This window comes from Salvelinus sp. IW2-2015, linkage group LG36 (assembly GCF_002910315.2).
Source record: "Salvelinus sp. IW2-2015 linkage group LG36, ASM291031v2, whole genome shotgun sequence".
NCBI lineage: Eukaryota > Metazoa > Chordata > Actinopteri > Salmoniformes > Salmonidae > Salvelinus > Salvelinus sp. IW2-2015.
In genome coordinates, this window is record NC_036875.1 from 11,517,220 (window position 1) to 11,534,831 (window position 17,612).

General features: G+C 43.8%; 1 pseudogene; it reads left to right on the top strand.

Moving 5' to 3' along the window:
* The window catches only part of LOC111959963 (myosin-IIIb-like), an 87,662-nt pseudogene that overhangs the window by 2,854 nt on the left and 67,196 nt on the right, over positions 1–17,612 (top strand).

Here is a 17,612-nt window from a genome sequence, read left to right on the forward strand (position 1 = left end):
CCTGTTAAGTGCCTCCCTTGGCCAAGTAGATGTGTCATTGGGCTCAATCAGGGGTTTAGTGGTCTACTGTATAACATAATATATAGCAAGCTGTTAATATCTTTAGTGTTGATATAGCGGTAATGAGAAAGTGTGTTTTGGTGAAGCATTGCATGTAGATCAGTGTGGTCAAAGCCATATGCAGGATGTTTTGAAGCTAAACTACTGACACGTTGCCTGTTATCTTTCCTTGATTAGCAAAGCTTCCCGAGAGAGGAGAAAGTGTTGGCAGGGATACACATTTCATTTAGTTCCAACATGTGTGTATGTAACGGATGTGAAATGGCTAGCTAGTTAGCGGGTACGCGCTAGTAGCGTTTCAATCAGTTACGTCACTTGCTCTGAAACCTATTAGTAGTGTTGCCCTTGCTCTGCAGGGCGCGGCTTTTTGGAGCGATGGGTAACGATGCTTCGTGGGTGACTGTTGTTGATGTGTGCAGAAGGTCCCCTGGTTCGCGCCGTGTCGGGGCGAGGGGACGGTTTAAAGTTATACTGTTACATGTACATGAATGAAGCATGAATGAAAGGAATGAAACTGACCATCCTACCAATCCTCGACTTCGGTGATGTCATTTAACAAAATAGCCCCAATACCCTACTCAATAAATTGGATGCAGTCTAATCACAGTGCCATCCGTTTTGTCACCAAAGCCCCATATACTACCCACCACTGCGACCTGTACGCTCTCGTTGGCTGGCCCTCGCTTCAAACTCGTCGCCAAACCCACTGGCTCCAGGTCATCTACAAGACCCTGCTAGGTAAAGTCCTCCTTATCTCAGCTCGCTGGTGACCATAGCAGCACCCACCTGTAGCACGCCTCCCAGCAGGTATAATCTCTCTGGTCACCCCAAAACCATTCTTCCTTTGGCCGCCTTCCTTCAGTTCTCTGCTGCCAATGACTGGAACGAACTACAAAATTCTCTGAAACTGGAACACTTATCTCCCTCACTAGCTTTAAGCACCAGCTGTCAGAGCGCAGCTCACAGATTACTGCACCTGTACATAGCCCATCTTATATTAGCCCAAACAACTACCTCTTTCCCTACTGTATTTATTTATTTATTTTGTCCTTTGCACCCCATTATCTCTAATTTTGCACATTCTTAACCACTGCAATCTACATTTCAGTGTTTTACTTGTTATAATTGTAATTTACTTATCAGGGTGTCAAACTCAAATACCCAGTGGGCCAAAATGTAAACCTGAACAAAGTCGCGGCCAACATTGAAACAAATGAACCCTTTTATATGGACCCAACAAGTTTTGCTTTAAACATTGAATATGGAACAAGCATCGCTTTATTACCATACAATATATAATTAATAGTGGAGACATGCAAAATCGAATTTCAAATGAAAAAAAACACATCAATGGCATTCATTTATTAAATAAATAAAATTTTAATAAAATCGTATGCCTACTTTTCTATTTGCAGCCTTCTGATTTAAATTACAAAATAAACTTTTCCCAGATGCGTCGCACGCTCTCATCCACCGGAGCGAGGGAAGAACGCAAACGAAATCTTTTCCCTTTTCCAATGCAGCTGGTCATACAGATTGGTGGAAGATCACATGTGCGATCAGCTACTGTGTTCTGCTCAGGCTCACGTTTGAAAATGCCTTGCTTTTTCTCTGGGCCTACGAGTCAAAACTTTCATCATGCACTTTTTCAGCGAACTCTCCTCATTAAAGGCCGGGCTGATTTTTGCGATCATCTGCTTGCCACTTATAAACTAGCCTTTATACAGCAGCCTCACTTTGTGATGTGGCTTTTTTGAAACATATTCTGTGTGAAACCAAACTTCTTTTTCATCTCCTCTATCCTTCTCTGCGCTCTTGGAGTCCAATGTCCATGTCCTTGTATTTGTCATGGTTTTCGTTTCCATAGTGTCGTCTAAATGTTGTAACTCCCTTACTTACGCCACGTTGAACTTCCACAAACAAGACCAAACAGGTTTTTGTCTTTTTACATATGTAACAGATATTTGCCTCCCACTTGTCCAGAAAGGCTCCTTGTTTTCTGCCTTTCTTTTCGCCATTTTTGGGAAGGGATAGCGCGCTGACAGTTGTAGCGTCTATGTTGCTATGACTACTGTCACAGAGGAGAGGGCGTTTCTGGGGTCCTGTCCTGATTGGCGCGTTCGAAAACACAGCAGAGCATTATGGGATTCGTAGTATTAGCGGTGCAATGCGCTGTTATAATACCGCGCGGCCCAGCTCTAGTAGTATTGGTAATTGTCCGCGCGGGGCCAAATCTAATGTACCGCAGGGCAAATTTGGCCCGCGGGCAGAGTTTGCAGCCCATGATTACTTCGAGACCGTGGCCTTTTTTTATTTTTTTTTTTTTTGCCTTCATCTCTCCTTATCTACCTCACTTGCTCACATTGTAATATAGACTTATTTTTCTACTGTATTCTTGACTGTATGTTTGTTTTACTTCATGTTGTAACATTGGTGTTGTTTGTATGTGTCCGAACTGCTTTGCTTTATCTCTGGCCAGGTCGCAATTTAAATGAGAACTTTGTTCTCAATTTGCCTACCCTGGTTAAATAAAGGTGAAATAAAATAAAAATTCACTTGGAGCTCTATAATTCAATGTAGGGAGGTTTGCTGTTATGGTCTGAGAGGCCTGGCAGATCTTTGGCTGACTGCAGGGACCATTGTTAAAGGAACCTGTGGAAAAGTCTAGAGTGAACAACAGGAAGGATGGGAGTCAGGCATCAGTCAAAGTCCTGCACCCAATAATGTAAGTTAAACGTGATTGGGAGTCCCATAGGGCGGTGTACAATTGGCCTAGCTTCGTTAGGGTTTGGCCGGGGTAGGCTTGTCATTGGTAAATAAGAATTTGTTTCTTACTTGCCTAGTTAAAATAAAGGTTCAATTAAAATTAAATTAAAAATGCAAAAGAGACACAATCAATTGATATGTCCTCTTGAGAAGTTTAGGTGCTCTTGCTCATTTTCGCCAGTAATGTCAACCCTTACCAGTGATAACGCTAAACCAAACAAATTAATAAGGAAATCATCTCTGTTTTTTCTTGACTATTGTTTGCCTTGTCTCAGTATAACCAAGCATACAAACAGAATAAGTTCTTCGCTTAATTTCCGTATACCTGCCTCCCCATTAAATCAAATCAATTGTATTTGTCACATGCCTGGAAAATAACAGGTGTAGACCTTACCGTGAAACGCTTACTTTCAAGCGCTTAACCAACAATGCAGTTCAAGAAAGAGTGAAGGAAATATTTTACTGAATAAACTAAAGTAAAAAATTATAAAAGTACCAGCAAAAAATAACAATAATGAGGCTATATACAGGGGACTAACGGGTACGAGTCAATGTGCGGGGGTACAGGTTAGTCAGGAAATTTGTACATGTAGGTATGGGTAAAGTGACTATGAATAGAGATAATAAAACAGCGCGTAGCAGCAGTGTAAAAAACCAAATGGGGGGGGGGGGGGGGGGGGGGGGTAGTTGTCCAATGTTAAATAGTCCGGGTGGCCATTTGATTAATTGTTCAGCAGTCCTATGGCTTGGAGGTAGAAGCTGTGGATGGAGCCTTTTGGTCCTAGACTTGGTGCTCCGGTACCACTTACCGTGCGGTAGCTGAGAGAACAGTCTATGAGTTGGGTGACTGGAGTCTTTGACGATTTTTTGGGCCTTCCTCTGACACCGCCTAATATATAGGTCCTGGATGGCAGGAAGCTTGGCTCCAGTGATGTACTGGGCCGTACTCGCTACCCTCTGTAGCGCCTTATGGTCAGATGCCGAGCAGTTGCCATACCAGGTGGTGATGCAACCGGTCAGGATGCTCTTGATGGTGCAGCTGTAGAACKTTTTGAGGATCTGGGGACCCATGCCAAATCTTTTCGGTCTCCTGAGGGGGAAAAGGTGTTGTCGTGCTCTCTTCACGACTGTCTTGGTGTGTTTGGACCATGATAGTTTGTTGGTGATGTGGACCCGCTCCACCACAGTCCCTTCGATGTTAATGGGGGCCTGTTCGGCCCGCCTTTTCCTGTAGTCCACGATCAGCTCCTTTGTCTTGCTGACATTGAGGAAGAGGTTGTTGTCCTTGCATCACACTGCAAGGTCTCTGACCTCCTCCCTTTAGTCTGTCTCATCATTGTCGGTGATCAGGCCTACCACTGTTGTGTCGTCATCAAACTTAATGATGGTGTTTGAGTCGTGTTTGGCCACGCAGTCGTGGGTGAGGGGACTAAACACGCAGATGTGTTGTTGCCTACCCTTACTACCTGGGGTTGGCCCGTCAGGAAGTCCAGGATCCAGTTGCAGAGGGAGGTATTTAGTCCCAGGGTCCTTAGCCTAGTGATGAGCTTTGTGKGCACTATGGTGTTGAACGCTGAGGTGTAGTCAATGAACAGCATTCTCACGCAGGTGTTCCTTTTGTCCAGGTGGGAAAGGGCAGTGTGGAGTGCGATTGAGATTGCTTCGTCTGTGGATCTGTTGGAGCGGTATGTGAATTGGAGTGGGTCTAGTGATGTTGATGTAAGCCAGCACCAGCCTTTCAAAGCACTTCATGGCTACTGACGTGAGTGGTACGGGGCGGTAATCATTTAGGCAGGTTACCTTCGCTTTCTTGGGCACAGGGACAATGGTGGTCTGCTTGAAACATGTAGGTATTACAGACTCTGTCAGGGAGAGGTTGAAAATGTCAGGGAAGACACTTGCCAGTTGGTCCGTGCATGCTTTGAGTACACGTCCTGGTAATCTGTCTGGCCCTGCGGCTTTGTGAATGTTGACCTGTTTAAAGGTCTTGCTCACATCGGCTACCGAGAGCGTGATCACACAGTCGTCCGGAACATCTGGTACTCTCATGCATGCTTCAGTGTTGCTTGCGTCGAAGCGAGCATAAAAGGCATTTAGCTCATCTGGTAGGCTCGCGTCACTGGGCAGCTCGCGGCTGGGTTTCCCTTTGTAGCCCGTAATCATTTTCAAGCCCTGCTACATCCGACGAGCATCGGAGCCGGTGTAGTAGGATTCAATCTTAATCCTGTATTGACGCTTTGCCTGTTTGATGGTTCGTCTGAGGGTGCAGCGGAATTTCTTATAAGCGTCCGGATTAGTGTCCCGCTCCTTGAAAGCGGCAGCTCTAACCTTTAGCTTGATGCGGATGTTGCCTGTAATCCATGGCTTCTGGTTGGGATATGTATGTACGGTCAATGTGGGGACGACGTCGTCGTTGCACTTATTGATGAAGCCGATGACTGAGGTGGTTTACTCCTCAATGCCATTGGATGAATCCCGGAAGATTTTCCAGTCTGTGCTAGCAGAACAGTCCTGTAGCGTAGCATCCGCGTCATCTGACCACTTCCGTATTGAGCGAGTCACTGGTACTCCCATGTACCTGTCCCTGTATTTACTGTTCCCAAGTAGATTCACTACCTGTCTCCTTTTCATCCATTTCCACTCCATTTCTACACCCACTCTCCACAGTCGTCCTTACCATCTCCCTCCGACTTTCTGTATGTCACGACCTTAGTGATGTGCAGCTACTTGCCAGACCTGTCTGTGGCGCTGAGGCCAGGGGGGCCTTCAGTGGCGCCATGTTGTGTTTGTGAGATTCAAGCTGAGTGCTTGCCTGTGATTGTGTCAGTGCTTCAATCCCTCTTGCGCCTCTCGCTAGCCCCCTGCTGCAGCTCGCCAGCTGGGTATGAAGATGTAGCTGCTTCCCTGCTCATCCCTCTCCTTGATTAGACCGCTGACAGTATCGTTCACGTATCCAGGAAGAGGAATTCTGCCTCTGTGATGCTTTCTCTTCACTTCCACTGAGATTTAAACTGATATAGAAGAAGCTTCATTGGTACTTCTAACCAAGAGTTAGTTTCCCTGTGTTTAATGGTTCCGGGCTCTGATTGAGGGGGTTTTAGTTCCCTTCAATTTTATTTCAACATCCATCTTTTTTAGAAATKTAAGTAGTTGTCGACACGTTGTTTTGTCTTCTGGTGTGTTGGTGTTCAGTCAACATGTTGTGTGACTGATGTTAATGTGTCCTCCTTGTCAAAGGATGTTGATGAGGAGATTGAGGCTGAGTACAACATCCTGAGGACCCTGTCCAATCACCCCAACGTGGTCAAGTTCTACGGCATGTTCTACAAGTCAGACGACCTCTCAGGCGGACAGCTCTGGATGGTTCTAGAAGTGAGATCCCCTGGGTTTTTCTGTCTCGCTTATAAAGTCGGACTTTGCCCAGCTTTACAATCCAGTCAAATATTATATACTGTATCTACTGTACATCTTCAGTACAACATGCAGTTAATCATTTAAGGGATCATACAGTAGCACTTTGTCATTTGAGGCAATATAACCCAGTGGTGTGAGCTTGATAAACAAGACAGTGTCTGATTGTGCTCAGTATAGGTAGCTGCACTTYATCTCCTGTGATACATTTCCACCAATATGATCAACACAGTCTTACAGTAGACTACAGCCCATCTTTGTTGTTGTCTGTTTGAGCAGTAGAAAGATCACAAACAGTAGATTTACTTTAAATGATGGGAGTGAAATCCATCGCCGAGCTGAGAGGAGGTCACCCTCCTACACTGGGAAAAATCTCAAGTTTAAAAGCTCTGGAAGGAGTTGTGACTCCAGTCTAGTTGTATGTGTGGGAGGGATGGCTCTTGTAATTAATCATAATCTAGAGTGGTGAGTATTGGAGGAGCCACTGTTGTTTCTCTCTCTCTCTTTCTCTTTCTCTTTCTTTCTTTCTCTCTCTCTCTCTCACACACACACACACACACACACCAACACACACACAACCACACCACACACACACACACACACACACGACAACACACACAGCTGTGCACGGGGGCTTCAGTCACAGATCTTCAAAGGCCTGCTCATGCCGAGACCAGCAACTGCTGGAGCCTTGTTATCGCATATACACTTTTAATACGGCGCCCTTTTTGGTGAGATGGCCAATCTGCAAAATGCCTAATGACAGAGGGGTCGTGTACATCCATCACACAGTGGGAGGGATTGACCAGGAGGGTGGCAGCGGTGTGGGTTGTAATACACATGGAGGTAGACAGCTTTATTATATAACGGAACAGTTATAATGGCATTACGGACAGCTTTATTAAGCCCCTCTCCCACCTGCCAGGGTCTCCAGCATTTCACAACAACCAGCATTATCCATTGTGAGTCAAAAGGAAACAACAGCTTCTGACCACGAGGGGAGTCAAGTTTGTTGACTTTGGGTAACGGCTTTGATTTTCTGTTGTGGAGGCATCTCACTTCTTGTCTGCGGCCTTCATTTAAAGGTCCAGTGCAGCCTTTTTTAACAATCTCCAATACAAATTCAATTTCTGGCATTGTTTTTAAATTAAAATGGTTCAAAAATAAACAAAACTATTCTTCTTAGCAAAGAACCAATATCTCAGGTAAGACTTTTTGCTAGGAATGTCTGGGAGTGCCCAGAGTGGGAAGGGATAACTTGAAAACTAGCAGAGAGGTTGGAATCTCTTTCTTATTGCGTTTATTAACTAATTTACCACCTGGTGATGTGCATCAGGCAGGCCAAAACTTCATCCCACCAAAACGGCTGAAATTTCTGGGATTTCAAAACAACTCTTTACACTTAAAGCGCATTTCATCATACAATTTCACCATTGTATTATTCCACCTCATAAGAGTGGAAAAAATAGACTCACCGGACAGTTTAATAGGTACACCCATCTGGTACCGTCGGACCCCCTTTTGCCTCCAGAACAGACTGAATTCTTTGGGGCATTCTATAAGGTGTCAGAAATGTTCCACAAGGATGTTGGTCCATGCTGACGCAATGGCATCACGAGATACTGGATCCAGTGTGCCTGGCACCGATGATAATACCACTTTCAAAGTCGCTTAAGTCACTTGTTTTGCCCATTCTAACGTTTAATCGAACAGTAACTGAATGCCTCGATGCCTGTCTAACTGCTTTATATAGAAAGCCACGTGACTCACTGTTTGTAGGAGCGATCCATTTGGTGTACATAATGAACTGGCCGGTGAGTGTATATAAAACACAGGACTATCACATTTTTGAGCGCATTGGGCCTTTAACAGATAACTCATCATTGATAGTTCACGGTTAATCCATTTTTTAAAATTTGTTCACATAAAAGCCTGTGATATTATTGGTAAATGCTAACATATGGGCATCAATGCTGTGATGCAGTCCTCTTTCCATGTYTTTGTTACCGACCCTATGTAACATCTTTGTATTTCATGGACCAYAGCTTAACCTAAGGCTATTATTGCCAATTTAAATTGCATTATTTGATCCTTTGCATATAAAAAGAAAGCTGTTCTGGCAAATGACTTTGAGTTGCCCCAGGCATGTTTATGTCCTCTGTGTGCTGAGAATGAAGTGGAATCCTGCTGATAAAAATCTGTCCCACTTAATTAGAAATGATTATGGTGGTATGGCAGGTTAACACACCAAGTGATATGCCATATCGCTATTGATTGATTCACACACTTTCYCTCTGTTTATGTAATTCACATTCATGTAATATGCACACAAATATACAGTACCAGTCAAAAGTTTGGACACACCTACTCATTCAAAAGTTTTTATTTATTTGTACTATTTTCTACATTGTAGAATAATAGGGAAGACATCAAAACTATTAAATAACAAATATGGAATCATGTAGTAAACAAAACAATATTAAACAAATATTTTAGATTATTTAAAGTAGCCACCCTTTGCCTTGATGACAGCTTTGCACACTCTTGGCATTCTCTCAACCAGCTTCATGACGAATGCTTTTCCAACAGTCTTGAAGGAGTTCACACATATGCTGAGCACTTGTTGGCTGCTTTTCCTTCACTCTGCGGTCTAAATCATCCCAAACCATCTCAATTTGGTTGAGGTCGGGTGATTGTGGAGGCCAGGTCATCTGATGAAATTTTTTGAYGTCCCCACAAAATCTCTGAAGCTGGAGTCTTTTTCTCCCTCTCTAACTTTAAGCATAAGCTGTCAGAGTAGCTTACCGATCACTGTACCTGTACACAGCCAACTTGTAAATAGCACCACCGACTACCTCATCCCCATATTATTACTTACCCTCTTGCTCTTTTGCACCCCAGTATCTCTACTTGCACATCATCATCTGCACATATATCACTCCAGTATTAATGCTAAGTTGTAATTATTTTCACCTCTATGGACAATTTATTGCTTACCTCCCTACTCTTCTACATTTGCACACACTGTACATAGATTTTTCTTTTCTTTTGTGTTATTAACTGTATGTTTGTTTATGTGTAACACCGTGTTGTTGTTTTTGTCACACTGCTTTGCTTTATCTTGGCCAGGTCGCAGTTGTAAATGAGAACTTGTTCTCAACTGGCCTACCTGGTTAAATAAAGGTGAAATAAAAAAAGAATAAATGCAGCACCATCACTCTCCTTCTTGGACAAATAGCCCTTACACAGCCTGGAAGTGTATTTGGGGTCATTGTCATGTTGAAAAGCAAATGATAGTCCCACTGCTTTTTTCTGCTTTATTCTAAAGTATTTTTCTTTACCTCTGAACCGGAATCCCCCAACAGAAGCTAGCCAGCTAACTAGCTACTAGCTAGTAGTCAGCTAACCACTGCTAGCGGCCATCAGCTACCTTTAGCTCGGAAAGCTCTTGCCAGTTTGTACAACGCGATTCAAAGCAGAGCATACCGGACCAATTTTCTCTCCATATCCCCAGATTCCGACCGCAAGCTCTGAACCCACCTGGATCATCGCAGCTAGCTAGCTGCAATCCGAGTGACTACTCCTGGCTAACGTCTCTGTCCCGAAGCAAGCACCAATTAGCCTGGAGCTAGCCCATGCTAGGCCCATCTCCAGGCTAGCTGAAGAGGTCCATCAGCCACGCCTGGGCTACAATACTTATTTTGCCAAATGGCCTGTACCCCTTTTACTGCTGGTACGAGGTACGGAACCCYGCCGATCCTTCACGACTGGGCTACCAACGTAATCTGCTCGAGGGGGTTACTCAACTGGCTCCTACGTTGCGACGTCCCCGGAATGGCCATCTGCTAGCCTGCTTGCCGCGGCCCGCTAACTGTCTAGAGCATATCKGACTGTTAGCTGAATAGATCCATTTGCCAATTGGACTGGACCCCTCTGCTACACGGAACCCTACTAATCCATCACGACTGGTCTATYKACGGAACCGCACAAGGAGGCTAAAACAGACTTTCCTCCGTCGTGACGTCCCCCTAAGGCCCTTCTGCTAGCTTGCTAGCCCTGGCCTGCTAACKGAATCGCCGTGTCTCCAGCCAGCCCAAACACTCACTGGACCCCTATGATCACTCGGCAACGCATGCCTCTCCCTAATGTCAATATGCCTTGTCCATTACTCYTCTGGTTAGTGATTATTATTTTRTTTCACTGTAGAGCCTCTAGCCCTGCTCAATATGCCTTAACCAACCATTTAGTTCCACCTCCCACATATGCAATGACATCACCTGGTTTAAATGTTTCTAGAGACAATATCTCTCATCATCACACAATGCCTAGGTTTACCTCCAATGTACTCACATCCTACCATACCTTTGTCTGTACATTATGCCTTGAATCTATTCTATCGCACCCAAAAACCTGATCCTTTAAAAAACTCTTCTTTTTTTAAACTAAGCGCAAACCAGATGGGATGGCGTTTTTCTGCAGAATGCTGTGGTAGCCATGCTGGTTAAGTGTGCCTTGAATTCTAAATAAATCACTGACAGTGTCACCAGCAAAGCACCCCCACACCATCACACCTCCTCCTCCATGCTTCACGGTGGGAACCMCACATGCGGAGGTCATCTGTTCACCTACTCTGCGTCTCACAAAGACACGGCGGTTGGAACCAAATATCTAAAATTTGGGCTCATCAGACCAAAGGACAGATTTCCACCAGTCKAATGTCCATTGCTCATGTTTCTTGGYCCAAGCAAGTTTCTTCTTMTTATTTGTGTCCTTTAGTAGTGGTTTCTTTGCAGCAATTCGACTATGAAGGSCCATTCACGCAGTCTCCTGCGTGTTGAGATGTGTCTGTTACTTGAACTCTGTGAAGSATTTATTTGGGCTGCAATTTCTGAGGCTGGTAACTCTAATGAATTTATCCTCTGCAAAAAAGCTAACTCTGGGTCTTCCTTTCCTGTGGCGTTCCTCTTGAGAGCCAGTTTCATCATAGCGCTCGATGGGCGCATCATAGCGCTTTTGCGACTRCACTTGAAGAAACTTTCGAAGTTCTTGAAATGTTCCTGATTGACTGACTTTCATGTCTTAAAGTAATGATGGACTGTTGTTTCTCTTTGCTTATTAGAGCTGTTCTTGCCATAATATGGACTTGGTCTTTTACCAAATAGGGCTATCTTCTGTATACCACCCCTACCTTGTCATAACACAACTGATTGGCTCAAATGCATTAAGAAGGAAAGAAATTCCACAAATGAACTTTTAACAAGGCACWCCTGTTAATTGAAATGCCTTCCAGGTGACTGCTTCATGAAGCTGGTTGAGAGAATGCCAAGAGTGTGCAAAGCTGTCATCAAGGCAAGGATGGCTACTTTGAAGAATCTCAAATACAAAATATATTTTGATTTGTTTAACACTTTTTTGCTTACTACATGATTCCATATGTGTTATTTCATRGTTTTGATGTCTTCACTATTATTCTACAATGTAGAAAATAGTACAAATAAAGAAAAAGCCTTGAATGAGTAGGTGTGTCCGCACTTTTGACTGGTACTGTACATATTAAAGCATATTAAACAACTGTGAATATGTCATTATAACAGGTATGTGATATMAAACATCAAATCTTGATTTTGCATCAACCACTGATTCACTGAGGATGTTGTGTTTTATATTAAAKCGCCTAAATTCTATCCAGGTGTGTCTGCTCAGCTGACGAGGGCACTTTTGCGAAGAAACACCTCCGTTGGCACTCCCTTTTGGATGGCGCCTGAGGTTAGCCTTTTTTACATGCGCCACTAAACCCCTKTACTTGCAGTTGCATGAGAACACAAAGACTTCTCAGCACAGAAATATCCTACATGATGACACCATTGATTTGCATTCGATGTGCTATATGGACTGTAGAGAGTGATAGACGAGTGAGTATGTACTCACCTGATGAATGAATTTAACTGTAACCTTTTAAATCAACATTACAATGTGTATTTTAAACACAGACAATTTTTAAATGACTTGATCTTCTTCTGCATTGTTGTTTCATGTTACTTMAGCTTCAGAATCAATGAAAGCCTTTCGGTGCCCATACGAAGTTACTCCCTCACTATTGCTAATACATTATCTTCATATCATCATCTACAGTAAGAAACAGCAACTTGCATGAGAAGTGTTCACCTGCTTGTGTCATGTTTGTCCTGCCTGTGTCATCCCAGGTCATCGCCTGTGAGCAGSAGTATGACTCCACGTATGACGCCCGCTGTGACGTGTGGTCACTGGGCATCACAGCCATAGAGCTGGCTGATGGMGACCCCCCATTGTCTGAGATGCACCCCATCAAAGCCCTCTTCAAGATCCCACGGTAAGGCACTAGAGGGCTCCATCTGCACACAGCTGGCTGGGACAGATCAGGCACACAGCGGCGTATACTTTCATAAAAAGCCTTTGATTTTTGGCTGGAGGRAAATGGCAAACTGAATTTAGGAGTGGATCATCGCAGAGCCCTTTCTCTGAAAATAATAAAATGCAAAATATACCAAGAAAATGTAAAGATGCTTAATGTTATTTTGTGTGCTCATGAAATGCAGAATAGACCTGGTAGAGATGCATTAAATCAGGAAAATGATTAGCGCGCAACAAAGCGTGTTTCCAAGCTAAAACGCTGGGTTGTAAATTCAATTGAAAATTTCAGAATGATAAACTGATCAGAAACTTAATCAAGAGTAAATGGAACAATATTTGGCCTTACCCTTAAAACTGTTATTTAATCAGAAAAATCTCTAACGTAAACACAATTTCTAATGAATAATTACTTGAAAGCTTTGATACTACAAGTGACTGACCTTTTGCTATCGGCACAGTCGCACAATTATCTCCCACTTTGGTGAGGATGAGCCCTTTTGATTGCAATTTGCATTGGTGATTAGCTCCATTCACATTGAGATGAGGCTGTCACCAGCCGCCCATCACAATGTTATCTCCACCCCAACAAACTTGATGAGAAACAAGCATGTGTCGCAGGAGTTATGGTAGCCACAACAGCGGTTGATCACACCAAACTCAAGGGAATGTAAAACAGGTCACAACAATTAAAGGCTCAGGGAAAGCTGTCCTGGTCAAACGAACGCTCCCAAATCACAGAGCCTGGAATAACACTCTGCCGGGTCTGGGATGTGGCATGCATTCAGTCATCTGAGTACAAATGGTTGTACAAAGGATAGGATGTACAAATGGTTAGCTCCTAAATTCTGTATAGTGCTGAAATGGTGATTGGCCTGTTTTTGGTAGAAAGATGTAAACAGYAGACAACACCTTAAAGAGATGAAGCTATTGACACAGTCCCAGAGCAGGTTTTGCATTTTGTGTTAAGGATGTTAATTTCCTTTCRATACCATTCACTACAGGTCATGATAAACAAAGGAAGGGCGTGTACACTTCTCTTTTTTTTTAAACACTCATCCCTTTTTCTTCACCTTTTTCTGAAATCGTTTGACTTTCTGAGTGATTTGGAATAYGAAGAGTTTGACGTGTGCAGCAACCTACCTTTGTTGAGACTGGGGTTTCTTTTTCTAAATAAAAATAGATACTTGGCCTTGGCCCATAAATCTTTTGAATTGGGACCTTTGGCTGGGCGGCTCCAGGATAAATCAAAGTGTGAGCACTCTGAACCATGAAATGATTCTGTTCAAATATATTTCTCCATCAATGCAGCACGGCGGTCACAATTATAAGGGGAGGTTGCCTGACATTGTCTGTCTGTCGTATGTGGATTCTTTTCGAAACAGAAGACTTGTGTTACGAAATTGTGTMTCTGTGTGCTGCACTTTTATTCTGCACATTGATGAGCACAGAAATGATAATGATACACTATAAATKACCTTAATGATTGTAAAGAGGTAGATTTAATGATTGTGGGGTGTTGTTTCCTACGAGTGTTTCACATGCTTCAGGAGCTCTTTAAATGGACTATCTCATAAGCCGTAATCAGGGCGGCTTCTCCTGATAAAGTATTGTCCTTGGGAATAACAGGTTTCATAAAAATCTCACTCGCACTCAAACATGCTAGATTTTCTTATGACATTAGATCGTATGTCCTTGCACACGTTCCTGTAATTCCATCTCACAGTCCACTCAATGGGACAGTATAGTAATCTACTGTGTAAATCCCAAGATTATTCCTAGGAGGAGGACATACCATTCCAAACATGGTCACCATTTGGTATAAGCATTAAGAAAAACACATTGGATGTGTCTATGAAATATGGTRTAACTGCATATTCAGTGACACTGTCTAAATCTAATTGATGCATCTCTCTCTGGCCCCATCTATTTCCTGTGGATTTGTGATGTCGCTGGCAGTATGTAATCCTTGGGTTGAGATCTGAGAGGGTTCTGGTTGTTTTGGCTGGCTGAGGTCTATGCCCCTCGGTGTACTGCAGCATCTCCTCCACGTCGTACAGCAGATGGAGTTGCYGTAGGGTGTGGACTGTGCAGATAAAACAACAGCACCATTAACGTAGCCAGGCCTCTGGGGGCAGGGACACTGGGGCTGAACACAGGCAGGACTACTGCAAGCCATGTGATTTTGTGGTGGGAACTTGCACAGATGGTATCCCTTTCACAGCGACCAGTGTGAAGTGCTGAAAGGAGTTCAGATCGCTGTCAGGGAAGCTGCTCTGCTCCTCCACTCCATTTATACCTGCTGCTTGGTAAACCTGTCCACAGATAGCATCAGATACAAAGAATTGTATTGATTCCACCACTATTGTAAATCAGTATTACAGATGTAGGATCTTAATTAGAGCCAGTTTGCTACAGAAGGAGCAACAGGAAATGTGAATTATTATGTGGATTATAATTAATGGGCATTTTTGTAGGGGTTGATACATTTTTCATAATGTATCACCACCTCAAGCTGAACCTCGGCAAGACGGAGCTGCTCTTCCTCCCGGGGAAGGACTGCCCGTTCCATGATCTCGCCATCACGGTTGACAACTCCATTGTGTCCTCCTCCCAGAGTGCTAAGAACCTTGGCGTGATCCTGGACAACACCCTGTCGTTCTCAACTAACATCAAGGCGGTGACCCGTTCCTGTAGGTTCATGCTCTACAACATTCGCAGAGTACGACCCTGCCTCACACAGGAAGCGGCGCAGGTCCTAATCCAGGCACTTGTCATCTCCCGTCTGGATTACTGCAACTCGCTGTTGGCTGGGCTCCCTGCCTGTGCCATTAAACCCCTACAACTCATCCAGAACGCCGCAGCCCGTCTGGTGTTCAACCTTCCCAAGTTCTCTCACGTCACCCCRCTCCTCCGCTCTCTCCACTGGCTTCCAGTTGAAGCTCGCATCCGCTACAAGACCATGGTGCTTGCCTACGGAGCTGTGAGGGGAACGGCACCTCCGTACCTTCAGGCTCTGATCAGGCCCTACACCCAAACAAGGGCACTGCGTTCATCCACCTCTGGCCTGCTCGCCTCCCTACCTCTGAGGAAGTACAGTTCCCGCTCAGCCCAGTCAAAACTGTTCGCTGCTCTGGCACCCCAATAGTGGAACAAACTCCCTCACGACGCCAGGTCAGCGGAGTCAATCACCACCTTCCGGAGACACCTGAAACCCCACCTCTTTAAGGAATACCTAGGATAGGATAAAGTAATCCTTCTAACCCCCCCCCCCCTTAAAAGAGTTAGATGCACTATTGTAAAGTGGTTGTTCCACTGGATATCATAAGGTGAATGCACCAATTTGTAAGTCGCTCTGGRTAAGAGCGTCTGCTAAATTACTTAAATGTAAATGTAATAAGGGAAATGACAAACTTCAGAAGTCTGTTAAACCTCAAATACACTACAAGTTTGACATGTCCTGCATTGCAGGAAAGGTCTGATGCAACAGGGTGATCAAATTAAGATCCTACATCTGTAACAGTAAACTAAGGCGGGCCCAGGATTCATTCAGTTGCAGATAGACCTCCAWGAGCCAAGCACAGATCCTCCACTAYRGAAACAGATTATATRMCCATTTTAAAATGGGCTGGATGTAATTTTGTCTGCTATATAGTATGTAATATATGTGGGGCCCATGGTTATTATGAATGTGGGTAATGGTGCATATAAAAGGGTAAAGCTGTAAAACGGTTAACTGCAGAATTAATTATGGATACTTGAGACGATGCTCTCAGATATTCAATATGTGGGAAGGTTAATTGCTTGAGCCAATATTCTCCATGCTGTATTAGCCAAACCCTGACTAAAGTCCTGTGTAAAGTCATAGGGAGAAGGTTGTGAAGGTTAACGGTAATTGGCAAAGAAGTCCAAAGCTGTGTTGATCCACCCAGATCCCAGTGGATATTAGCAATATATATAACTGGGCTTGTATCTGTCGGAAGGGAGGCGAGAACTGAGGAAGATGATGGGAGTAAATGATGGCTTGTCAGAGGCAATAAAGGCAAATGAAATCATAGGGCAAGTGAGCGGAATCCCAACCAGTGTTCTGGTGAGAGGTAATACACCAGCCAAAAGCCACAGGTAATGTAAAGGCTACAGAGCAGAACAGCCGTGGGTGAAAGACATCCATACAATGTTTACTGTTTTCTTTTACCAATACTCTTCATCCATTTTCAGGGCTCAGATTGTGAAATTGACACCTGACTATTAGCCACACAGAAAGCAGGTCTTAAATGTTCAATGTGAACAGAATTCTTAGCAGAATGTAAACTGTGATKCTTGTGTTGTGATCTTGACATTCAAGATTACATTCACYGATTTTTACTAAATCCTGTGTGGCTTAGTCAGTAGAGCATGGCGCTTGGAATGCCAAGGTTTGTGGGTTTGATTCCTGCTTGGGCCACCCATATGAAAGTGTTATGCATGCTTAACTATGGCGTACATATGCATTCAGCCCATGTAACATTTTGGTGATTTGAATAAAAGGCTGGGATTAGGGTTGATGTTAAGATGTATTTTTGCTCTTCTACAAACAGTGAGACTTTTTGATTGAGAAGTTAGTTTCAGTGTTAACTCACAGCTTCTGGCACAGACGTTTCACATGTTGGGCATTTTGGAATGTATGTGGCAGATAATTACTATTGACTACATGTCAACTGGCCGATCCATCGTAGATTGATAGTGTCTATGAATGTTGCTGATCTTGTACTGTACTCGTCCCATGTTTGTATCTCTCTTCTGTAGGTCTTTTAAACACAAATAATCAGGAATAGTTTTTCAAAGGAGGCTGAAAAGATTTAGCATGGGCACTTAGATCTTCAAAATGTTCTACATCTGCACCATCGAAAGCATATTGACTGGCTGCATCACCGCTTGGTATAGCAAACGCTCTGCCCTCAACCGCAAAGCACTACAGAGGGTGGTGCAGAGGGTCAGCCCAGTACATC